General features: G+C 36.8%; 1 long non-coding RNA gene across 1 annotated transcript; it reads left to right on the top strand.

The window, feature by feature from the left end:
• The first annotated feature begins 2,692 nt into the window (after window positions 1-2,692).
• LOC114077305 lies at window positions 2,693-5,456 on the top strand. Its single transcript, XR_003578477.1, has 2 exons — window positions 2,693-4,024; window positions 4,179-5,456. It is a non-coding gene; the product is annotated as an uncharacterized LOC114077305 (long non-coding RNA).
• Window positions 5,457-27,355: the final 21,899 nt, after the last annotated feature.

Raw genomic sequence — 27,355 nt, 5'->3', positions numbered from 1 at the left:
CACCTAAAATGTAATAAATCAACCATAAAATTTCCCTAAGAACTAATGTGTAACTTGATGAAAAAGATGCTGAAAAATTACAAAATTTCCAGCCATAAGTTGATGAATTTCGGTCAAGTTTGTTTTAAAATGTTTTGAAAATGAAGGAAAATAAGTGAGGTCACTGAGGGTCGAACCCGTGACCTCACCATGTTAAAACCCTGAAAATAAGTGAGCTAAAAGTATTGTGGTGAGGGGGATTCAAACGGTGGTCTTGGATGGAAAATGAAATCATGAAAATAAGAAATGAGAGGAGTGGGATTCGAACCCACAACCTCTCAGACAGACTTAAGGAAATTAAAAATAAATGTTGAGGCATGTGGGAATCGAACCCACGACCTCTAGGCTGATTTAGGGAAATAAAGTGAGGTTGTGGAGATTTGAACCCACACCCTCATGGTCAACTCGAAAAAGAAATGGAAAAAGAAATTAAAATAAAAGGGGCTGTGGGGGGTTCGATCCCACAACCCCTCGGCCAAGAAAGAGAAAGTTTAAAGAAAAGAAATTACAAGGAAATGAAGGCGTTGGGACTTGATCTTGGGTCCCCAAGCCGTGTGGACGAAAATAAAATAAATGAAAATGTAAGTGTTGTCCAAGGGATTCAAAACGGGGTTCTTATTGATACATAAGTCATACATGAATTAAATATTCAAGAATAATCCTGCCTACTTAGATCGAAATTGAGATCTTGACATACATACAAGATGCATAAGTCATGTACTATAAAATCTTAGGAAGATATGAATCACTTAAACGAACTATGAATGAAGCCTCATGGTTTGTATGTATAGACCCATCAGTCTAGCATACGCTTAAAAATAAGTGAACCTAAGATATATGTAATGAAATGATGTAGCCCTAGAAGGGTTAAGTACGAGTGTAAAACACACTAAATGGCCAAGTGCATTGGCATACGATGAAATGAATATTATGTAGTGAAATGATGAAACCCTAGAAGGGTTAAGTAAGTGTGTGAAACACACAAATGGCCAAGTGCATTGGCATATGATGAAACAAACATTCATGTAAAAAGGGGCGAGTAATAATGAAGAGGAAATGTGCTAATGTTAATTAATGTGGTGACAACATGATAAGAGGCTGAGCAATCTCAAATAAGCCTAAGTAAATGTTACCAAAACGTACTCACCTATGAGAGTGTAAAGTTAATGAAGAGACCAGTCTCTATGAACAATCTAATGAAAGTATTGAGAATAATGTATACTTAATACTAATGATGAGATGAGAAATCATCTATTGAGCTATGATGTCCTCATACTAGAAGCCAACTTCCATGACGTATGAGTTGAATGTAGTGGAACTTTTATACTGAGCACCGATAGTCTAGCAATGAGCGGTGATGCCTTCTTTCGGGAAGGGCGGAGGTTCACGTAACTCTTATGATATGAGGCTATACGGAATGCCGGGCATGGGTCTCCTTATATCTCCTAGTCTTCGAACCTATACTGCCAATATAGGGATCTGGTGGTCAACGACGCCGATCTCGTCTAGGGTTTAGATTCCGGTCGTGACAGACTTAGCTCATTTTTACTTCACAATAATTTTCAAAGGGGGAAAATTGATACAATTCTTTTCATTCAAAGATTTGGTTTATATATCAACATAGTTCAGATATATACTGATGATGTTATTTTTGGTAGCTCTAACTCCTCTTTGTGTGAGAATTTTGCAAATCTTATCAAAGGAGAATTTGAAATGAGCTTAATGTGAGAACTCACATTATTCCTTGCATTACAAATCAAACAGTCGACTAATGAGACCTTCATTATTCAATCCAAGTACACCAAAAAGCTTATTAAAAAATTTGGACTGGAGAAAGAAAAAGCTTTTGGGACTCCATGAGTCCTTCAACTTGTCTCGAAACGGATGCTCTAAGAAAATATGTGGATGAAAAATTATACCAAAGAATGTTTGGATCACTACTATATCTTACCGCAAGTCGACTAGTTATTTTGTTTAGTGTTTGGAAATGTGCACGATTCAAGCCGCTCCATGAGAATCTGATCTCACTGAAGTAAAACAAATCATTCGTTGTTTAATTAGTACCACTGACATAGGCCTATGGTATTCTCACTCTTTGCATTTTGACTTAATTAGCTATTCAGATGCTGACTTTGTAGGTTACAAAAATGATCGAATGAGTACTAGTGGAACATGTCCGATTTTGGGACAATCTCTCATTTCGTGGCATAGCAAAAAGCAAACCTCCGAAGCTCTATCTACTACAAAATATGAATATCTTGCTATTGGCGGTTGTGGTGCTTAATTATTATGGATGCTGCATCAATTAGTAGATTATGATTTATCACTTGAAGCTGTTTCTAGTTATTGTGATAACACAAGTGCTATTAGTCTCTCTAAATACACTGTGCATAATTTCTAAACTAAGCATATTGATATTAAATATCATTTTTTTGTGATCATGTTAAAAATTGTGACTTTTTGTTAGAATTCATTGACTCAAAAAATTAGTTACCAGATATTTTTACCAAATCCCTACTTGAAGAAAGATTTTGCGCGCTACGAGAAAAGTATGGTATTACTCTCTTTCCTTCATAAACTAATTTTAGCTTACTTATTTAATTTTACTAGCTTTTCATTATTTTTGGTACTAATCTATTTTTCTTGTTTAGCATGCTCTATCGGTTCCTATCCCTTTAAACGTCCCTTCAACCTTTTTCTGTCCTTTTCTATTCGCCTCCTCTATTTTCTCTTCTCTCCATAAAACCCTCTCTTCTTTTTTCTTTTTTTCTTACTTGTCCTTTATTTTTTTTTCTTTTACCATGACTAAAACTCGTTCATGTCTTCTGTCAAAGGCTCCGATCCTAGTCCTTCTCTTACCCTTTGATGTTCTTTCCCTTTCCTCTGATGAATCATGAGAATCCCCTTATGTGTCATCTAAGAGTAATCTTACTACTTCAAGTTCGAAGACTTTGAACAAAAGCGCTACCTAGTTCTCTGGAACTCTCTCTCCTGGAGATATGCATCAATTTTGGGGAATAGATCACAAAAATAGTTATGAACAGTTCAAATTTCATCCCATTTGTGTCTGGACGAGTGTAAATCTCAGCCAACTGCGTGACTCAATTTGTCCAGTAAGCCCCTTTCTTAAAGCTCAGTCATTATTTTTGCTTCTGGTGAGCCCGTTTCTTAAAGCTCATAAACTATCATTATTTTTGCTTTGTGTGGCCTTAAATGTTTGAAAAAGCTATTTGACTGTTTTACGCTAATCTCTGTATCTCCACTGACAATTGTTCTAGGTAATCGTTTGGTTATTAGTGAACCTTTCTTTGAAGGTGTTTTTGGTACAAAATTCTTTGGTGTTATAGGTACGTGAATGTCACTTGGCCTAATGAATTTGAGGTGACTCTTGAAGGTGCTAACGACTCTGTGGCTAAACCCAAAATGTTATCTATATGACTTTGGTGCCATGTCACTTTGTTTTGAAAAATATATTTTGGCTCATATTGTTGCAACTATTCTACTGCCTAGGAATGACTCCCTAAGCGATATTTCCAATAGGGATATGTTTGTCCTTTACTGTTTGCTCAAAAAATACAAGATCAACTGGGCACAATTGTTTAAAAATTATATGTAGGGAAGTGTTGAGGAATTAAACCCGTCTTCTAGTTTGTCGCATGGGTTTCTCATATCTCATATACTAGTGGACCGACTCATTGATCTTACCAAATACAAACCTATTATGATTAACTCAACCTACGACTCCCGAAAAAACTCAAGTATGAGTTATGTAGAGGTAGACAACATTTGGGTAAAGAAGGACTCTGCCCAATAACGGGTTAAAGCAAAAAAACCAACGAAGATCTCTGTATACTAAATCACTCTTCTGCTTAAGGACCCAAAGATCTCAAAATTCGTATCGTGGCTATGAAACGTGGACTAGAGACCCTTCCTGATGCTGTTGGAAAAGTGTTTCGCCTTCAGAAAGATACCAACACTGATATCGGTAATCTTCGTATTGCAATGATATATATTAAGTAGGAAGGTATTGCCACTGTCACCACGCTTATCACACAAGTTGACTTACTCAAGGGGGAAGTCGACTCTTCAAATGATGAACTTTCGATCTACGTTCAGAACTCTTACTTCAGTCTTTCCAGGAATGTGGAACATTTTTACAACTCTTTCAGTGAGGGTCATCAACTCTCTGAAATATTGTTGGGGTTCCAAGCGCTAGACTCTTGGTGAGATCTATCTTTTACTCTCTCTTTTGGACAATTTCTATAGGGTCATGTCCCTATTTGTCTTAGACTATAAATTGAAGGCTCCTAGACTTCTTACCGGTTTTCTTATATCTAGACTATCATTTGTGTTTTCTCTGTTTGTCTTTTTGACTATGTCAAAGGGGGAGAATGGTTCTGGTTTAAACAGACCAGGTCCAAGTTCAGGCCCAAGTTTTGACTGTCTAGGTTCATTAATTTAATAGGCCTTCAAATCAGGGGGAGCTCCACATGAAGGCCACATGAACCTTGACATTTCAGGGAAGTCTTTACTAAATGACATTTATGTATCTCTTTATTTGAACTTAGTTGTCATTATAAAAAAGGAGTCATAATCGTATGTTTTAATAATGACAAATACACTTATTGAATAACCACTTGATGCAGGAAAGGAATGATATACATAGCATAAACTCTAAATCTAGAGGATTGCAGGAATTAAGCAAATCATGAGCAAATCCAGTTAAGAAAGGAAAGTGAATATTCGATCAATTAGATCAAAATTCAAAGCTTGCAATAATTAAAGGAAGACACACAAAGAAGTTTTCTCAAGTAAATCAAGAAGGACAAAATAATCAAATCAAAGTGAAATCAAAGAAGAAATATCGAAACAGAAGTCAAGATCAAAATTAGGAGAAATCAAGTCAAGTGACGATGATAAAGCTAAGACTCAAGACATCTAACAATTAAAGAATTGATTTGTCATGCACATATTGATATGGAGATGACTAAGCAAATCAATTTCAAATGAATCAAGGGAATAAAGGATAAGATCAATGATCCTTGATTCAAACATCCTTGGGTTTTTGACAAGATCATCCTATATAAACCTACTCGACCTTTAGTGTGATGCACACAACTTCACTTGAACTTATCTATAATCTTTTTTCATATTTGATAAGCGTTTTGTACACGAGAGTGAACAATTGTAAAAGAAAGAGAGAAGAAAATATTATGAGAGCATGTGATACAAGTAGAGCCAGTATCCCCAAAATAGAAGTTCTGATTTAAATATCAAACAAGATTCTATGTCTACACCTTCTGTACAATCAAGTTTGTTCGAAGCTCTTAAAAAAACCTTTGAAACCCAATTGGATTGGACTAGGAACCACATGGTGATCCAAAACAGTATAAAATTTTGTGTTAATTTACTTTCAACATATTGCCTTGTTTTATATTGTTGAGCTAATATGCAGGTGAGTCGACTACTCCTCACTATGAGTCGACGAATTATTTAATTATTCACCACTCTTGACTTTCAAAGTTACCTTATCCAACAACAACAAAAATATATCAATAGTACTCAAGATATTTTATATCAATTGGTGCAAGGTAATTGAAACCCTTAGACCTAAATGACACACATCAAAGTGACAACCTAAATGACAGTCATTAGATTGAAGCTCAAGTCCAAATTTTTGAACTTGTTATTTATTTCACGTATATCATACACTATCACATATATTTTTCAGGTGAGCCATAGCTCAATAAAGTTATATGTGGAGATAGTATTTGTAACATCTCATACTTTGAAAAGATAACTTGAGATTTGTACAAGTTTAAATTTTCTTTTAATATTTGGTCAAATTCAAAGGATTATTTTAGGTTAGGTTACCCATGATTTATTAAATCAAAGGTCTTTGAGTTCTCTTTCCAACAGAATCGAGTTTGCTAAATTGTGAGTTAGGAGTAACATTTATGCTTGTTTGAGTGGATTCTCTCTAGTTATAGCTTTTCACCCGTTTAAGAAACGTTAATTTGGTCTTTTCCTTACCCCTAAAGGCCTACCCACATTTTACCACCCAAGTAAAGGGTACAATAATAAGCTATGTTAATTTAGGCATTCCTATAATGTTAAGGGGTTTTAGAGCTGTAACACCTCGTAACTAGAAATAACTTAGAAAATTGAAATAGTCATTTTTGAAAAGAATATAAAAATCTGGAAATTTGTTAAGTATGTAATAGTTGAGTTTTGCTCAACTTCAAATGATTATAACTCCTGCATCCGGAGAAGTTAAGTGTGTTTCTAGATATGTAGGAAATATTTTCGAATAAGTTTTCCAATGTTGCCAAGTTTGCATGATTTCGAGTTCGTATAAGTAAGATATGCCAATTTGAAATAGGGATGTTCACATAAGGAAATGTCCAATTCAAATTTTTAAAAGGTATTTTGGTGTTTTCCATACCCTAATATTATAATTTATTTTTAGGTGATTAATTGGGGAAAATTAGATTTTAGTCATTTTAGAAAAGTTAAAGTTCCTAGGGCTTGGAAAAAAGGAAAAAAAAGAAGAAAGATCAAGATTTTGTCGTCTTTGAATTAACTTCGGATTTTATCAGGTATTTAATCCTAAAAGGTGTGTGAGACTTTCATAACGTTCAGTTTGTTCACCCACGTGCCAAACATGTTTGATTCAACGTGAATTCATTCGAAAAAGATTGGGATTTGAATGTTCTTGAATTACTTTTGTTCTTGAACATAAGTTGAGATTAAGGAATTTCGTGATAGTAAAGTTTCATTTCCTTGAGTTGTTTTGTTAGATCTTTGTGTATATGTCTTAGGTACCTGATTCTAAAGCGAATTTGAGAAAAGGAATCGAAAATAAGTGAAATAAGGTTAGAAAACTAGTTGAAAAGTTTATCGGGTTTGCCTGAGAAGGGGCTGGTGTGACGCGCCCAAAGTGAGCCTCAGTAAATTGGGGTCTGGCGAAGTGCGCCCAAATTGTTGTTTTCACAATATTTTCACTATTTAGTTTGTTTAAGTCTTTCATAAGTAAACTAACACTTCTCATTGATTCTAACTACTCCAAATGAATTCCTAAAACCTAGAAATCATCCAGAAACATGAATCATAACCTTGAATCCATAATTTACTTCAACGAAAGTTAAGAGTTAGATCTAAAGTTAAGAATCAAGTTGAAGAGAAGTTTTTACAGTTTTCAAAAGTCATTCACAAACGTTTTACTTTGTTTTAAGACTAAAAGTTCAAGTTGAGTAAAGAGTAAAGATTGAGGTTTATTTCTTCAAAGAAGTATTTGGGGACTATATTTTCCCAAAGAGTTTAAAAATGTTTTACATTTGAGAAAGAAAGGGAACATCGATTCCAAGAGGGACGTAAAGATAAATTTTGAGTAATTATCTCAAACCAAAGAAAGAAGTTGTTTTAATTCTTATGAGCTAAATATATTTTGGAAGTACTATTTAGCACCGATATGAGGTTGCGAGTTCATATAAACTCAAGTCTTCGTAAGCCATGCGGCCATCATGGGTAGTAATGGATCATACTTTATAGATGAATCCTTAATTTGCTTTTTAGCATAGACTAGTGGATCCACTTAGTTAAGGCATCCTATATGACGACAAAGTATAAGACAGTTCTGGAAGCGTGGGCAAGACACTCTATCACCACTTAGGCTCATAGTGGTAGTTGCTGTCGGTTAGAGAAACTCCCACTAAAATTATATTACATTATTATATGAGTAAAGTTCAGTTTTTTATTTCTTTTTCTTTAACGAACTAAGTTGTTTTGCTCTGTTTTTACAAGCATTCTATATATCACATACACATTATTTCTTTATATTGAGTTAAGTTATTCAGGAGTTGAGTAAAGCCAAGGTAAGTGTTCCTTTCAGACTCTTTTCAAGCCTATGTTATGTTTAGAAATCTAACTCCCATACTCGTACGTTCAATGTACTAATTCTAGTTGGCCTGCATAACATAGGTAACCAGAATCAGCACCTAACGTCTCGTTTATCCAGTTAAGCACTCAGAGTCAGTGGTGAGCCTCCATGCATTCCGGAGGACTCCTTTTACTTGCTTTCAGTATTTCATTGTTAGTATGATCAAGGATCTTATCCCAACATCCCTTTTTGTTTTAGAGGCTTCATAGACAGTTAGATTTTAGTTCTTTAGTTTTTAGTTTATTATCTTAGGTTGAGACTGAGTTTGTCTTATTGGCTAGTTGAATGCATTTTTCATAACATTTTAAGTTTTGTTTGAGTTTATCTTATTAAGTTAAGTCTTCCACTGAGTAAGTAAGCCATACCAAGGGTTCTCTTGGGACCAAGAATGGTTCTCTAGTTCCAGTCCCACCCAGGGTGTAGGCTTAGGGTGTGACAAGAGAAAGTTCAACAGGAGAAAGGAAAGGATTTTAAGTGTTCATTTAAAAACTTGAGGATTTCTCCAAGAACAAGTGTTCTTCGAGGTATATAAGCTTTCATAGTGTTGAGTTTGTTTGCCTTCACAAAAGTCATGTATTTTTATCGATGAATTCACTCTTTATGTTAATTGATTGAGTTTCTTGAGAAGTTCTTGAGTTTTAACCCCATTCCTTAACTATAGAGGCTTTTGAGTTCCTAAGGTGATGGTCTTGCGAATGAGTGTTGTTCCTGATGGATTTTGGGTGAGATTTTGTTGGGGTTATGAATCAAAAATAGTTGGGAGGTAATCATGTGATTCTAGATGAGTTAGGCCTTGAGATTGCGCAAAACATTCGTTAAAATTCTGGGTAGAGGGGTGGGGAGCCGCCCTACAATCGTGCCCAAACTACAGGTCAGTAGTTTGGGTCCTAGCGCGACGCGCTAGCAACGCACTCCAACTACTACCCAGTAGTTTTTGGGATATTACCTTGCGCCACCCAGTGCGCTAGGGTCACCAGGTCCTTAACCTTCCGTCCTTCTTTCCGTTGTGTTCCCTCAAATCATAGATATGTTCTCTCCTTGATATCCACACTTAAAATCTTCATCAATCCTTGAGATATCATACATATCCTAATCACGTCTCTTAATTTACATTTTGAAAATCAAGGTAAAGTTAAGAGGGAAGTTCAAGGATGTTCTTTTAAGAAGTCTTTTGCATTTATCAACAAATTGAATTAGGAATTGAGTAAATGAGTATGAGAATGAAGAGAGTTGTTTTTTATGTTTCAAAATAATTATAAGAGAACTATGTATTCCCAAGTATGCAATACTTTTATAATTAAAATGAGAGAAATATTAATTTCTCAATGAGTTTATGAGGAGTCTTAGTTATCACCTCTTTTAAGAGTATCTTTTTAGTAATTATCTCAATTTGAGAAAGAGTTATGTTTTTAAACATTTGAGAATGAGTTATATATTATCGAGAATAGTGTTGAGTACTGATATTAGAATAAGTTTAGACAACTTAAAATCCTTAAAAAACCATGTATGCCAACATGGATAAAGAGTCATATTTTTTAGATGATTCCTTATTGCTTTTAAGCATAGTTTAGTGGATCCACTTAATTGAGGAATTCTATACCACGGCAAGGCATATGACAATTCTGGTAGCGTGGGAGAGACGGTGTGTCATCACATAGCTCATAGTGATGGTTGTTGGTTAGAGAATAATTAATTCAACACTTTGCTATACTTACAGTTTTATTTTAGGCATATTAGCCTCATTGAATATTTGCCCTCATATATAAGAATAATTATGTAATTTTTCTTTGTTATCCTGATAACGCTTAAATGTACTCTTCAAAATTAATTAAAAGAGACAACAGACGTCGTCAATAAAAAATACCCAATTAAGAGTCGGGTCATATCCTATTATATCATATCAAGAAATTTGAATTGTAAGTTAATTTATTTGTAGTAGTAAAAATAAGTGGGTGGATGATTCCACCAATTTAATAAAAGGATTTTGTTATCATTTGTCACAATTAAACTAAAATTTTGGAAAATTCCAGAAGTAACAATCAATCTAGGGGTGTGGGGATTGGAAATTAATGTCACATAGTGGTAATTGTATTTCTTGATAGTGATAAACATTTGGGTCCTCTTCAATGACACTAATTTTAGTTTGATCTCATAGCATCATTCCACAGACTCTTCTTTTGGTCTCATCTATATGCTATACTAAACAAACCAATACCTTACTCTATTCTCTCTTTCGATGTATATATAGGGAAAATAAATTAAACCCATAACCTCTATTTTCAAGCAAGTTACATACATCAAACCTAAATTGCTAGTATCCAATTAACTACCCACTCTAACTAATCTCTTTCGAGCATCGATGGGAGATCGAAAGTAGAAATTAATTTTTCAATATGAACCCATAAATTAACCCCATGCTAATTAGCGCAAATTCACGTATGAACAATAGAAAAACAGAGCACAATATAATACCCACTACATCAAATCAATGCACAACCCCATAATTGCACCATTAGATCTTTGGGGTTTTAGCCATTTATCACAAAAAGCAAAGAAATTATCCATTTCACGAAACAACCATGTGCAACATGAAATTAATGAATTACAAGAAAACCCACTCTGGTTCAACTTCAATTTATCAATTTTAAGAACAAAGTTGAAAAAATCCAAAAACTAGAAAGTGTTTTTCACAAGGTAAAATGTCTTTCTCTAAAATATTTAGAACTTTATCTCAATCTTTCCACTTTTCCTCACTTGTGTGAAATCTTTCTTTCTCTCTTCTTTGGATTAATTTTGATTTTCCAAAATTTGGACCATAACTCAATAAGCTACTCATTGGGTGACATTAGTCTGGCTCGCTGATCAAAATGGGTGGATTGTCGATTTCTCTCCAAGTCTCCTTTCTCTTACTCTAGGCTTCAAGTGTCTTCAGGTGTTTGAACCTTAGTTGGCGAGCTCGTTTGAGTCTGTGTTTCACATTCTAGTATCACTGAATATCACCTTGGTTCGCTTTTCAAGCCTTCAATTTTTATCCTTGCATTGTTGATTAACATTTCAAGGACACTTCTTCCGATTCTAAGTTTCAACGATCGTTAGTTAGTATAATAGCCAACTTAATGAGTTGGAATTGAATCCCACAGGGAGCGATGCGTACTTAAGTTTCAGTAGGCAAAGTGCAAATATATTTGAATTAGTCATAAGAATAGACATTATCGAATGAGAACATAATTCAAATCAGGGGTGACATGAATGTCAAGGGGGGGGGGGTCGGTTGCAATTATCAACTACGACAACAACAAATAAAACGAGATACGAATCATGAGACGAGTTCTTGAGATGTGATTCAATTACAAGCTATTATGGACAAATGGGTGGTTGTAACTATTAGAAAACAACAAAAAATCAGTGAGTAAGGTAGACAATAGAATATATAAACTTTCTGTCGAACAATTTACCCCGAATTAAGTTGATTTCTCTCGAACATGAACAAGAATGCAAAATAAAAACAACCCACACCTTAGTCCATTTACTCTCTCAAGATGAATGTGTGGAAAAGGGTTTAGGATTCACTTTCTCGACCTGAACCCAGGCCAACCCAATACCTTCAGACCATCATCAAATACCTTACTTCTAAATCTCTCTCTCGAGCAAGCTAAAAACACAAAAGTGGAATAACATTTGAAATTGCAATTCCTAAATTAACCCACAATAAATGATTGAACACATTTCTAATCAACAATTACACTAACAATTAGCAACACCCATAAGCTAATCAGTCCTGAATCACATAATCACACCCCAAGAATTGGGGTTTTAGCTAGACATCATAAAAAGATAAAACCCGTTACCAAATTATGTTTCATCAACTAGGTAAGATTAATTTTGTCTTTACAAAGGTCTAAATTTTTCACGATCGGGGAACACCCCCCCAGATGTAACCGGCGTCATCATCCTCGAAGAGGACTTAGACTAGCCCTTAGCATTCGTCATCACATGTCATAGATCGAAAATGTAGAGGGGGGTAGTCGCAGCAGGAGAAGCACCCCTAAACCCCTGAGATCACTCGACCCCGACCGGTCAATCTCCAAAATAAAAACTTTTACATAGCGAAAATTACTTAGACTTCTAATGTATCATATATGGAGTTTACATAGACTCCTCGTGTAGGAAGTATACATAGACTTCACGCTTAGGATAAACAAATCATATAAGAGTCTAATATCTTGTCTCACATATAAACCATCTAAAAAGGAGTACAACATTGGACATAGCCATTACTAGTACAATATGCCATTAGAGGCTTACATCTATAGTCTCAAACGATAAAGGAAGGAACAAATGTATTTAGTGATAACAACCCTACTAGGCTAGATAGATGGCACCATCCTCAAACATTGAGGACTCACCAATAACTTGGGAAAGATGTCCAAGTCTTATTACAATTTACCTCAAAGTACTTCAACGACCCAAACCTACATATTAGTAGAAATATAAAGAATACAAGTTAGTAAAACCACTTGTACTAAGTATAAATATACGCAAGTGAACCATTTGAAGACATGAATGAAGAGGACCATTTCTTTAGAAACATGCCAAGTCATTTTGCAAAAGCTTTATGCACACACTAGAGCACATACAATTCAATAAGCACTACATCACTTAACAAAGTTCATATCCAACACAAGACCAACATCATCATCAAGTCATATCAATATGAATAGCATTATCATAAAGTTATCTCAACATGAATAGCTTCAACATAAAGTCATAACCACAATTCATGTATAAGAGTTCATAACATCATCATACAAGACCCCTACCAATAATCCCATCCCAAGCCTACGAGTGCAATGGTCGTGTGAAGACCCATAAACCCCACAAAATCAAGTAAATAAGAAAAAGAAACCATAAGTAACGTGTACCACTCTCTGATACGAACCACAGTTGACCAGCACGAACAGTCATTAAACCTACGGTCCGTAGGACTGACCGTAGATGGAAATTAGTAGAAAGTTTAGGGGGAAACATAGTTGGGTCAACTTTAAATGATCATAACTCTTAGCACAAAATGAATTAGGTGTCCCATGACCTACCAAAAGATAGATAATTGAATTAGCTTTCCATATCCACCAACCTTGCTAAAATCAAATCTCTGAGTAAAATGTTATGCCCATTATAGGAAAGGACTGTCGAACAGGCCCAACCTACGGATCAAATGACGGACCGTCGATGGAACAACGGACCGTCTGTCCAGGTCGTCGTTTGTTGTGACAATAATTAACCGAAGGGTCTTTTGATCCTAAATCATCAGATTTTAGTCAGTTTAAGCCTAGAAACATAATACAAAATTACCTAAGTCAAATCATTAATCAAAACTCAGAAAATTAGAAGAAATAAAGGAGAAAAAGGTGAAGAACCCTAGTTCAAGAAGACAACAAGGTTCCAATAGTTCTAGCCCCGAAATCTAAGCGTTTCTTTGTGAATTTCATCACCAGGTATGTGGGATTTCACTAGTGGGTTCCTTTCACCCATTGGGTCCCTAGTTTTTAGTCAGTTCTTGATTCTCTTATCATGATTAAACCTAGGATTTCTAGAACTTTGATAGAACTTCATGAATATATTAGATATATGTTCCAATCAGATTGTGAAGTTATTATTCAGTTTAGAGAAAAGACATAAAGTGACACCTGAAGTTGTCTCGAATTTTCAAAAATACACTCAAACTACAAACGTCCTATTACCCCAACACAATCCTGAATTGATATTATGACATCATTTTTTGTCCACTTGGCATGGAGAGTGTATGCACTCTCTTAAAGAGTGTGAACAAACTAAAAAAATAAATATAATTTTATTTTTACAAGTATTTGCTATAAAATATATTTTTTGTTTTTCTTACTATTTTAACTTTTACTCTTTATTAATTTTCTTTTTCTTTCTTCCTTCAAAAATTCATTGTCATTTTCATGGTAACTTTTCACTTTCAATGTCATTTTTTATCACAACTCCACCTCCTTTTTTAAATACTATTAGTTTAACTCTCTGCAACTTTAAAATTATATCTAAATATTTTATTACATTTCGAACAATTTGATAACCCACTAGATTTCAAGATGATTAGTAGGTATTATTTACTTTTTAAAATCCAAATTTCACTTATATTTTTTCAATTTTGGGAGAATTTTGATTCTTACAAAATTATCATTTCTAGTTTTGAAGTTATATGAAATGAGATAAATTAATTGATGATACCATCAAAATTTTAATTTTCTTAAAAAATAATTAGTTTTATTATCAATATCACAAATACTAGAAAATAGTATAATTTTGAAAGAAAGGAATTTGACCGAAGAAGAAGAAGAAGAAAAAATGGAGGGGCTCAACTTGACGTAGGGGTGGGGTGAGGAGAGGGTGGGAGGTGAAGAAGAATGAACAAAAAAAGAAAATGAAGGGAGGGGTAATTTGAAAGTAGGGGCGAAAGATAAAGAATTTAAAGTGAAATTAAAATTAAAGCAACTAATTAAAATAATCAAAAAGTAAGAGAGAGAAATAAAGAAAACTCAAAATTAAAAAAACATATATATTTTAAATTCAATTAACACGTGTCACACAATGATTGGTGTGTGATAACCACTTGCTATTTAAAATATGGTATTGGTCAAAAAACGATGTAATAATATATTATCGGAATTGTTTAGGGGGTAATACGATGCCCGCATAGTTAAGGTGTATTTTTTAAAATTCGGGATAACTGCAGGTGCCACTTTATATCTTTTCTCTTCAGTTTAGAATATGAATTTCAGAACCCTAGCTTTGTATTTCTTTAGTTCTTGAATTACACATGCTAGGTCAGATATTTAAGTTATTTAGTTATACATGACTCAGTTTTTAATGCATCACTATCAGAATATTGCATTCTCAGTTTGCATGTTCAGTTTTGAGCTACCCAGTAATTACAAAAAATTAAGACACAATCAGTTAACTACATAAATCAACGGGAGTAGCATAATACCTAGTTAGACTAGGGTTCAGCGTACCTAATTAGTCCCAGAACTACTAGCCAAGTAGGTTGTAAGTCCGCTCTATGGGCAATCAGTTTAGTGATCACGCCAGCATGCATTTATACCTTTGGCAGGGTATATTGGGTCCTCTCGATGGGGCGTATACATCGGACTCCACATTTATCTCATGTGATTTATTATCGGTTATTAGTAACTCCCATAGTTCAATCAGACTCTCTTGAATTGACCATTTATCAGTATACTCAGTATTCAGTTTCAGCATGTTATAAAATGGCCATTGCATTCAGTTAGCTCAGAAATTTAGTATATCCTATTCAGATTATTATACTTGCTTTTGTGCATGTTAAGTTATGTTTTATTTAAGCTTTATTCTATCCTACATGCTAGGTAACTTTCAAGTACTGACTCATACGTGCGCTATATCTTCTCGTGATGTAGGTTCATGTTCTCAGCATCTAGATCACGGTTAGATCAATTTTCGATCTTTAGTTCAGCAGATTCGGTGGTGAGTCCTCATTCTCCGAGGACGATAGTCATGAGTTTCTTTTCAGTATTTAGTCTTTTAGTTTCAGTTTTTTCTAGATTTAGCTAGGGCTTGTCCCAGTATCTATAGTCCAGTTTAGAGGCTATTTTTAGACATAGTTAGTTTCAACTTAGTATTGAGTTAATATTTTCTTTGTATTAAACTCATTGTTTTTAAATATCTCAGTTATATAGTATTGGTAATCCCCATCTTTCCAGTTTAAATTATTATTTAGTTTCCACAACAGTTTATATTCTTTAGTATGCTCATGATCATGCCAGCAGGGTTAGCTTGGGATAACTTGTGGTCCTAGGATCCGTGTCCACGTCTCGAGGGTAGCTCTTTAGGCGGTAATGGTAGAGTTCAATCTACAATTTCAGCAGCACCAGTAAGTCGCCCAACTCAGCTGGGCAACTTATCTGGTACTGGTGGCGGTCAGCGCAAGAACATGTTGTATGCTCTTCAGGCTCGCCAGGATCAGGAAGGTTCTCCTGATGTAGTTCTGGTATGTGACGAGTCTTTGACCTTAATGTTTATGCATTTTTAGATCAAGGGGCTACTTTTTATTTTGTAACTCCTTACATAGTAGTCCAATTCAGTGTAAGTCCAGAAATTCTCTCAGAACCTTTCTCAGTCTCTACTCAAGTCGGTGACCTATAGCTAGATGGATATACAGAAATTGCCCTGTCACAGTCTCTCAGAAAGTCACCTCAGCAGATCTTATAGAGTTAGAAATTGTAGACTTCGATGTCATTCTATGAATGGATTGGATACATTCTTGTTATGCCTCAGTAGATTGTAGAATGAGGATTGTTCATTTTCAGTTTCCAGAGGAATCAATCTTAGAATGGAAGTGTAGTAGTTTAGCGCCTATGGGTCAACTCGTCTCTTACTTTAAGTCTAGAAAGATGATCTCTAAGGGTTATCTCTATCATCTAGTTCGGGTTAAGGATTCTAGCTCTGAAACCCCAACTATTGATTCAGTTCCAGTTGTCAATGAGTTTCTAGAAGTATTTCCACAAGATCTTCCCGGAGCCCCTCCCGAAAGGAAAATCCACTTTGGAATTGATCTTCTTCCAAATACCCAGCGTTTTTCAATTCCTCCTTATATAATGTCTCCAACAGAGCTTAAGGAATTGAAATAGCAGTTGAAAGACCTTCTAGAGAAGGGCTTCATCATACCTAGTATTTCAACATAGGGTGCACCAGTGTTGTTCGTAAAGAACAAAATGGTTCTCTCAGAATGTGCATTGACTATAGACAGTTGAACAAGGTAAAAATCAATAATAAGTATCCCATCCCCAGGATTGATGACTTGTTTGACCAACTTCAGTTTGTTTATCACTTCTCAAAGATAGACCTCCGACCGGGTTATAATCAGCTTAGAGTCAGAGATAGTGACATTGCGAAAACAGCTAGCCTTCAGAACTTGGTATAGTCATTACGAATTTGTAGTTATGTCATTTGGACTTAACAATGCTCCTGCAGCTTTCATGGATTTGATGAACAGAGTGTTCAAACAGTACTTGGACTTGTTCATTATCGTCTTCATTGATGATATCCTCATTTAATCTAGTAATGAGGAAGAACATGTGAGTCATTTGAGAATTTTTTTACACACTCTCAAGAATCGCCAGTTATTCGCTAGGTTTAGCAAATGTGAGTTCTTGTTGCAATCCGTTGCTTTCCTTGGTCACATTATTCTAGCGAAGGGATCCGAGTGGATTCACAGAATATCGATACAGTGAAACAATGGCCCAGACCTCCTTCATATCCTAACCATTGACTTTGTTGACTCAGAAGATAGTCAAGTTTCAATGGTTAGATATTTACGAGAAAAGCTTTGAAGAATTGAAAACTAGATTGACTACAACTCCTATCTTGACTCTACCAGAGGGTTAAGATGATTATGTGATCTATTGTGATGCATCCATAGTTGGCCTAGGTTGTGTGTTGATGCAGCGAGATAAGGCGATAGCTTATTCCTCTAGACAACATAAGGTTCATGAAAAGAACTATCTAACTTATGACCTCGAGCTTGCAGAAATGGTGTTTGCAGTCAAGATATGGAGAAACTACTTGTATGGTGTTCACATAGATGTGTTTACTGATCATAAGAGACTTCAGTATATGTTCACCCAGAAAGAGTTGAATCTTTGCCAGAGAAGATGGTTTGAGTTCGTTAAGGATTATGATATGAGTGTGCATTATCATCCTTGTAAGGAGAATACAGTAGAAGATGCTCTTTGTAGATTATCTATGGGTAGTGTAGCCCATGTTGAGGAAGAAAAGAAGGAGCTATGAAGGATGTTCATAGCCTTGATCGGTTAGGAGTTTGCTTTATGAGCGTATCAGATAGTTGTGTAACAGCTCAGAATGGGGCAGAATCTTCCATGGTAGTGGAGGTTAAGGAAGAGAAAGACAGTGATCCAATCTTGCTTGAACTTAAGGGTGCAGTCCACAATCAGAGTGTGGAGGCTTTTCTACCAACGGGGAGAGGTGTGCTTCACTACTAGAGTAGATTGTGTGTTCATGATATGGGTGAGTTGAGAAAGCATATCCTTGAAAAATCCCATAACTCCAGGTATTCTATTCATTAAGGTGTCACTAAGATGTACTGCGATTTGCGGGAAGTCTATTGGTGGAATGGCATGAAGAGGGACATAGCAAATTTGTGAGTAAGTGATCCAATTGCCAGTAAGTCAAGGTAGAACATCAGAAACCAGAAGGTATGACTCAAGAGATCGATATTCCTACTTGTAAGTGGGATGTAATCAATAAAGATTTCATCACAGGGTTACCTCGTACTCGCAGACAACATGACTCCATTTGGGTGCTAGTTGATAGGATGACTTTGTCTTCCCGCTTTTTAGCGGTCAAGACTATGAATTCGGCAGAGGAGTATGCCAAGCTTTACATTAATGAAATTTTAAGGTTGCATGGGTTTGATTTGTCCATCATCTTAGATAGAGGTTCTAAGTTTACCTCTTATTTCTAGAAGTGATTTCATAAGGGTCTTGGTACTCAAGTTAACCTTAGTACAACATTTCATCCACAGACGGATCGGCAGGCAGAGCGTACCATTCAGACCTTAGAGGATATGTTGAGAGCTTGGATGATCGATTTCAAGGATAGTTGGGATGATCACCTTCCTCTTATTGAGTTTGCCTACAACAATAGCTACCAATCAAACATTCAGATGACCCCTTATGAGGCTTTGTATGGGCGTTGGTGTAGATCCCTATTGGTTGGTTTGAATTAGGTGAAGCAGCTTTAATAGTGCCAGATTCAGTCCTTTATGCTATGGAGAAAGTACAAATCATTAGAGATAGACTTAAGTCACCCCAAAGTCGTTAGAAATCTTATGTAGATGTGAGAAGAAGGGAATTATAGAGTTCCAAGTTGATGATTAGGTTTCCTGAAAGTGTGACCTATGAAAGGGGTGATGAAATTTGGAAAGAAAGGGAAGCTTAGTCCTAGATATGTAGGCCCTTACAAAATCTTGAAAAGGGTTGGAAAGGTGACATATGAGTTAAAGTTACCAACAAAATTAGCAGCAGTCCATCCGGTCTTCCACATCTCACACTTGTCGAAGTGTGTGGGTGATCCAGCCTCTGTAGTGCCATTAGAGAGTGTGGCGGTGAAAGATAGTCTTTCTTACGAGGATGTACCAGTTGAGATTCTTGACCATCAAGTTAGAAGGTTGAGAAATAAAGAAGTCGCTTTAGTCAAGATTTTGCTGAGGCGTCAGTCCATAGAGGGAGATACTTGGGAGGCATAAGCAGCCATGAAAGCCAAGTATCTTCACCTCTTTCCTTCCGATTCCAATCCAGCTTGAGGTAATGGTTCCTCTTCAGTTTTTCCAGTCATTCATGTGTGAATTTTGCCTTAGGATCATATTCCCTCAGTTTGTACTTGCATTTTCAGTCTTGGAACTCAATTAAGTCAGAAAATTAGTTCTCAGTGTTTAGTAGAAAGGATTGTATCTCTCTCCCACTATTTCAGCTAGTTTTGTCTTCATACAAGGACGAATGTTCCCAAGAGAGAGATAATGTAACACCCCGTATCCCAAAACAGACCAAAAACCAGCTTTTTAGAAAAATCTGCAGGTGCATCGACGGACCTTAGCCTGACCCACGGTCCGTCCTGCACATCCGTATATTGAGTCAGAAACCCACCAAAATCTTAGTCCAAAAAATTTGACTAAGTGTCGAACGACGGATGGACCTAAGGTCCGTGGTCACACTACGGTCCATAGTTTGAGTCCGCCGATCAACACCCCATTTATCACTCTCTGGTACAAACCACGGTTGACCAACACAGACAGTCATTCGACCTACGGTCCGTAGGACTGACCGTAGATGGAAAATAGTAGACAGTATAGGGGGAAACATAGTTGGGTCAAATTCAAATGAGCATAACTCTTAGCACAAAATGAATTAGGTGTCCCATGACCTACCACAAGATAGATAATTGAATTAAATTTCCGTAGCCACCAACCTTGCTAAAATCAGACCTCTGAGTAAAATGTTATGCCCGTTTTAGGAAGGTCCTGTTCTATGGAACAAACGACGGATCGTCTGTCGATGTCGTCATTTGGTCCGACAGCAATTAACCCAAGGGTCTTTTGGTATTTTCCCACTTTGTTTAAACCCTAAGATACGTTGTTTTGACCCTAAAGCATCATATTTTAGTCAGTTTAAGCCTATAAACATAATTAAAAACTTACCTAAGTCAAATCATTAATCAAACCTTAGAAAATTAGAAGAAAGAAAGGAGAAAAACGTCAAGAACCCTGGTTCAAGAAGTCAACAAGGTTCTAGCAGTTCTAGCCACAAAATCTAAGTGTTTCTCCGTGAATTTCATCATCAGGTATGTGAGATTTCACTAGTGGGTTGCTTTCACCCATCGGGTCCCTAGTTTTCTGTCAGTTCTAGATTCTCTTATCATGATTAAACCTAGGGTTTCTAGAACTTTTATAGAACTTCATGAATTTATTAAATAGATGTTCCAAATCAGATTGTAAAGTTATTATTCAGTTTATCACATGAATTTCAGAACCCTAGCTGTGTATTTCTTTAGTTTTTGAATTACACATACTAGGTTAGATATTTCAGCTATTCAGTTATACATGCCTCCGTTTTTAATGCATCATTATCAAATTAAATGTTGCATTCTCAGTTTGCATGTTCAGTTTTGAGCTATGCAGTAATTACAGAAAATTAAGACATAATCAGTTAACTACATAAATCAACGGGAGTAGCATAATATCGAGTAAGACTAGGGTTCAGTGTACCCAATTAGTCCTAGAACTACTAGCCAAGTAGGTTGTAAGTCCCCTCTGTGGGCAATCAGTTTAGTGATCACGCCAGCATGCCTTTATACCTTTGACAGGGTATATTGGGTCCTCTCGATGGGGTGTATACATCGGACTCCACATTTAGCTCATATGATTTATTAATTGTTATTAGTAACTCCCATAGTTCAATCAAACTCTCTTGCATTGACCATTTATCTGTATTCTCAGTATTCAATTTCAGCATGTTATAAACTGGCCATTACATTCTGTTAGCTCAGAAATTTAATATATCCTGTTCAGATTATTATACTTGCTTTTTTGCCTGTTCAGTTATGTTTTTTTAAGCTTTATTCTTTCCTACATGCTCAGTACCTTCAAGTACTGACTCATACGTTCGCTACTTCTCAAAGTGATATAGATTCAGGTTCTCAGCATCTAGATCACGCTTAGATCGATTTTAGATCTTCAGTTCAGCAGATTCAGTGGTAAGTCCTCATTCTCTGAGGACGATAGTCATGAGTTTCTTTTCATTATTTAGTCTTTTAGTTTCAGTTTTTGCTAGAGATAGCTGGGGCTTGTCCCAGTATTTCTAGTCCAGTTTAGAGGCAATTTTAAGACATAGTTAGTTTTAGCTTAATATTGAGTTAATATTTTCTTTGTATTAAACTCATTGTTTTCAAATATCTTAGTTATAAAATATGGGTATTCCCCATCTATTCAGTTTAAATTATTATTTAGTTTGCACAACAGTTTATATTCTTTAGTATGCTCATGATCATGCCAGCAGGGTTAGCTTGGGATCACTTGTGGTCCTAGGTTCCATGTCCACGTCTCGGGGGTAGCTCGGGGCGTGACAAAAACTTGGTATAGAGCCCTAGTTTCAAGAGTGCTAGAATGTATGAAAATCGACACTAAGTAGAGTCCTTTTCATGGGTGTGAAGTGCACCACATCTAATGAGATGGAGGGTACAAAGTGTTTTAGGATAACCTCACTTTCTTGTTACTCTTATAGTGCGTAAGGTATGATCTTATTCCACTATAACTTGACATTGTATATTTTAGATCATGACTCTTTGAAGAGTTAAGGCTAGGAATGCGAACACTAGAAATACAAATGCAGCTCCTCTAGTCCAAGATCAGGAAGTCTCCAATGCTGAGTTCATGAATGCCATATTGATATTGACTCAGACTATGACTAACCAGAACAATCAGTTTCATGCTCATGTGAATAAAAATGGTGGATCAGTAGCAGTAAGGGTCCGTGACTTTGTTAGGATGAATCTGCCTGAGTTCTTAGGATCGCAAGCTAATGATGATCTTCAGAATTTCTTGGATGAGATCAAGAAAATTTTTGAGGTAATGCAAGTCAATGGGAATGATCGGGTTGAGTTGGCATCATAACAGTTGAAAGATGTTGCTCATATTTGGTACACTCAGTGGAAGGAGAATAGGGGTTCAAATGCGACTCTTATCACTTGGGATTGCTTTAGTGGGACTTTTCTCGATAGTTTTTTCCCAATAGAAGTAAGGGAAGTAAAGGCTCAGGAATTTATGAACTTGAGGCAAGGTAACATGACAGTCCAAGAGTATGGGATGAAGTTTAACCAACTCTCCAGGTATGCTTCTCACATGGTTGCTGAATCCAGGTCTCAGATGAATAATTTATTGTATTGAGTGTCGAATTTGGTGAAAACTAGGTGCAGAAGTGCTATGTTACTTGGAGATATGAACATCTCAAGGCTTATGAATCATGCTCAGCAGGTTGAGGATGATAAGCTGAAGAAACAAGCTAAGGAGAATAAGAAGGCTAGGACTGGAACTATGACTATTATCAGCAGAAATCCGCTGGTGGAAATCTCTCAAAGAGTCAGCAAAAGTTTTCAGCTCCAGCCCCTTCGTCAGCTAGTGTTCCATCCTCCAAGAACAGGTATACCAGAAGGGTAGAGCACCAGGATCTAAGTCTCAAAGAAGTGTTTCAGGCATCAAGACTTACCCCACTTGCCCTAATTGTGGTAAGAACCATCCAGGCGAGTGTCTTGCGGGAAAAAAAGGATGCTTTGGGTGCGGTCAGTCTGGTCACAGGTTGAGGGATTGTCCTTTTAGACAGGGTCAAGGAGGCGGTAATGGTAGAGTTCAGTCTACAATTTCAGCAGCACCAGTAAGTCGCCTAACTCATCAGGGCAACTCATCTGGTACTGGTGGTGGTCAACGCCAGAATAGGTTGTATGCTCTTCAGGCTCGCCAGGATCAGGAAGGTTCTCCTGATGTAGTTTTGGTACGTGACGAGTCTTTGACCTTAATGTTTATGCATTGTCAGATCCAATCGCTACTCTTTCTTTTGTAACTCCTTACATAGCAGTCCAATTTAATGTTAGTCCAGAAAATCTCTCAAAACCTTTCTCAGTCTCTACTCCAGTCGGTGACCTATAGCTAGATGGATATACAGAAATTGCCCTGTCACAGTTTCTCACAAAGTCACCTCAGCAGATCTTGTAGAGTTAGAAATGGTATACTTTGATGTCATTGTAGGCATGGACTGGATACATTCTTTTTATGACTTAGTCTATTGTAGAATGAGGATTGTTCATTTTCAGTTTCCAGATGAATCAATCTTAGAATGGAAGGGTAGTAGTTTAGTGCCTATGGGTCGATTCGTCTCTTACTTTATGTCTAGAAAGATGATCTCTAAGGGTTATCTCTATCATCTAGTTCGGGTTAAGGATTCTAGCTCTGAAACCCCAACTATTGATTCAGTTCCAGTAGTCAATGAGTTTCCAGAAGTATTTCTAGAAGATCTTCTCGGAGTCCCTCCCGAAAGGGAAATCGACTTTGGAATTGATCTTCTTCCAAATACCCAGGCCATTTCAATTCCTCCTTATCGAATGTCTCCAACAGAGCTTAAGGATTGAAAGAGCAGTTGAAAGACCTTCTAGAGAAGGGCTTCATCATACCTAGTATTTCACCATGGGGTGCACCAGTGTTGTTCATAAAGAAGAAAGATGGTTCTCTCAGAATGTGCATTGATTATAGACAGTTGAACAAGGTAAAAATCAAGAATAAGTATCCATCCCCAGTATTGATGACTTATTTGACCAACTTCAGTGTGTTTGTCAGTTCTCAAAGGTAGACCTCTGATCGGGTTATCATTAGCTTAGAGTCAGAGATAGTGACATTGTGAAAATAGCTAGCCTTCAAAACTTGGTATAGTCATTACGAATTTGTAGTTATATCATTTGGACTTAACAATGCTCCTGCAACTTTCATGGATTTGATGAACAGAGTGTTCAAACAGTACTTAAACTTGTTCATTATCGTCTTCATTGATGATATCCTCATTTACTCTAGGAATGAGGAAGAACATGCGAGTCATTTGAGAATTGTTTTACAAACTCTCAAGAATCGCCAGTTATTCGCTAAGTTTAGCAAGTATGAGTTCTGGTTGCAATCCGTTGCTTTCGTTGGTCACATTATTCTAGCGAAGGGATCCGTGTGGATTCACAGAAGATAGAAGCAGTGAAACAATGTCCTAGACCTACCTATGCTGTAGATATCAAAAATTTCTTAGGTCTAGCGGGTTATTATAGAAGGTTCGTGGAAGGATTCTCCTCCCTATCCTCACCATTGACTTGGTTGAGTCACAAGATGGTCAAGTTTCAGTTGTTAGATAAATATGAGAAAAGCTTTGCAGAATTGAAAACTAGATTGACTACAACTCCTTTCTTGACTCTACTAGAGGGTTCAGATGGTTATGTGATCTATTGTGATGCATCCCGAGTTGGCCAAGGTTGTGTGTTGATGCAGTGAGATACGGTGATAGCTTATTCCTCTAGACAACTTAAGGTTCATGTAAAGAACTATCTAACTCATGACCTCGAGCTTGCAGCAATGGTGTTTGTAGTTTAGATATGGAGAAACTACTTGTATAGGTTCACGTAGATGTGTTCACTAATCATAAGAGACTTCAGTATATGTTCACCCAGAAATAGTTGAATCTTTGCCAAAGGAGATGGCTTGAGTTTCTTAAGGATTATGATAGGCATTATCATCCTTGTAAGGCGAATATAGTAGAAGATGCTCTTTGTAGATTATCAATGGGTAGTATAGCCCATGTTGAGGAAGAAAAAAAGGAGCCAGTGAAGGATGTTCATAGACTTGCTCGGTTAGGAGTTCACTTTATGAGCATATCGGACAGTTGTGTAATAGTTTAGAAAAGGGGCAGAATCTTTCTTGGTAGTGGAGGTTAAGGAAAAGCAATACAATGATCCAATCTTGCTTGAACTTAAGGGTGCAGTCCACAATCAGAGAGTGGAGGTTTTTCTCCCAACGGGGAGATGGTGTGCTTCACTACTAGGGTAGATTGTGTGTTCATGATATGGGTGAGTTGAAAAAGCATATCCTTGCAGAAGCACATAACTCCATGTATTCTATTCATCCAGGTGTCACTAAGATGTACTGCAATTTGCGGGAAGTCTATTGGTTGAATGGCATGAAGGACATAGCGAATTTTTTGAGTAAGTGACCCAATTGCCAGTAAGTCAAGGTTAAACATCAGAAACCAGGAGGTATGACTCAAGAGATCGATATTCCTACTTGTAAGTGGGATGTGATCAATATAGATTTCATCACAGGGTTACCTCGTACTCGCAGACAACATGACTCCATTTGGGTGCTAGTTGATAGGATGACTAAGTCTTGTTGCTTTTTAGCGGTCAAGACTACGGATTCGGCAGAGGACTATGCCAAGCTTTACATTAATGAAATTTGTAAGGTTTCATGGGTTTCCTTTGTCTATCATCCTAGATAGAGGTCCTCAGTTTACCTCTTATTTTTGGAAGTCATTTCAGAAGGGTCTTGGTACTCAAGTTAACCTTAGTACAACATTTCATCCACAGACGGATCGGCAGGCAGAGCGTACCATTCAGGCCTTAGAGGATATGTTGAGAGCTTGGATGATCAATTTCAAGGATAGTTGGGATGATCACCTTCCTCTTATTGAGTTTGCCTACAACAATAGCTACCAATCAAACATTCAGATGACCGCTTATGAGGCTTTGTATGGGCGTTGGTGTAGATCTCCTATTTGTTGGTTTGAATTAGGTGAAGCAGCTTTAACAGGGCCAGATTCAGTCCTTTATGCTATGGAGAAAGTACAAATCATTAGAGATAGACTTAAGTCACCCCAAAGTCGTTAGAAATCTTATGTAGATGTGAGAAGAAGGGAATTATAGAGTTCCAAGTTGATGATTAGGTTTTCCTGAAAGTGTGACCTATGAAAGGGGTGATCAAATTTGGAAAGAAAGGGAAGCTTAGTCCTAGATATGTAGGCCGTTACAAGATCTTGAAAAGGGTTGGCAAGGTGGAAAATGAATTAAAGTTGCAAACAGAATTAGCAGCAGTGCACCCGGTCTTCCACATCTCACACTTGAAGAAGTGTGTGGTTGATCCAGCCTCTATAGTGCCATTAGAGAGTGTGGCGGTGAAAGATAGTCTTTCTTATGAGGATATACCATTTGATATTCTTGACCGGCAAGTTAGAAGGTTGAGAAATAGAGAAGTCGCTTCAGTCAAGATTTTGTGAAGGAGTCAGTCCGTAGAGGGAGCTACTTGGGAGGCAAAAGCAGCCATGAAAGCCAAGTATCTTCACCTCTTTTCTTCCGATTCCACTCCAGCGTGAGGTAATAGTTCCTCTTCAGTTTTTCCTGTCATTCATGTGTGATCAGTTTTAGAATCATATTCCCTCAGTTTGTACTTGCATTTTCAGTGTATTCGCATGTCTTGGAACTCAATTCAGTCAGAAAATCAGTTCTCAGTGTTTAGTAGTAGGGATTACAGCTCTCTCCCTCTATTTCAGCTAGTTAGGTCTTCATTCGAGGACGAATGTTCCCAAGAGAGAAATAATGTAACACCCTGTATCTCAAAACAGACCAAAAATTAGCTTTTCAGAAAAATCTGCAGGTGCATCGACGGTTGCCATCGACGGACCGTAGCCTGACCCACGTTCCGTCCTGCACAGCCGTAGATTTAGTCAGAAACCCACCGAAATCTCAGTCCAAAAAATTTGACTAAGTGTCGAACGACGGACGAACCTACGGTCCGGGTCACACTACGTTCCATAGTTTGAGTCCGTCAATCAGCAACCCATTTACCACTCTCTGATACAAACCACGGTTGACAAACACGGACAGTCATTCGACCTACGTTCCGTAAGACTGACTGTAGATGGAAAATAGTAGACAGTTTAGGGGGAACATAGTTGGTTCAACTTAAAATGATCATAAATCTTAGCATAAAATGAGTTAGGTGTCCCATGACCTAAAAAAATATAGATAATTGAATTAACTTTCCATAGCCACCAACCTTGCTAAAATCAGACCTCCGAGTAAAAAGTTATGCCCGTTTTAGAAAGGTCCTGTTCTACGGAACAAATGACAGACCGTCTGTCCATGTCATCGTTTGGTCCGACAGCAATTAACCCAAGGGTCTTTTGGTTTATTCTCACTTCGTTTAAACTCTAAGATACGTCGTTTAGACCC

Source organism: Solanum pennellii, chromosome 5 (assembly GCF_001406875.1).
Source record: "Solanum pennellii chromosome 5, SPENNV200".
Classification (NCBI taxonomy): Eukaryota; Viridiplantae; Streptophyta; class Magnoliopsida; order Solanales; family Solanaceae; genus Solanum; species Solanum pennellii.
This window is presented reverse-complemented; position numbering and strand designations above follow the sequence as displayed.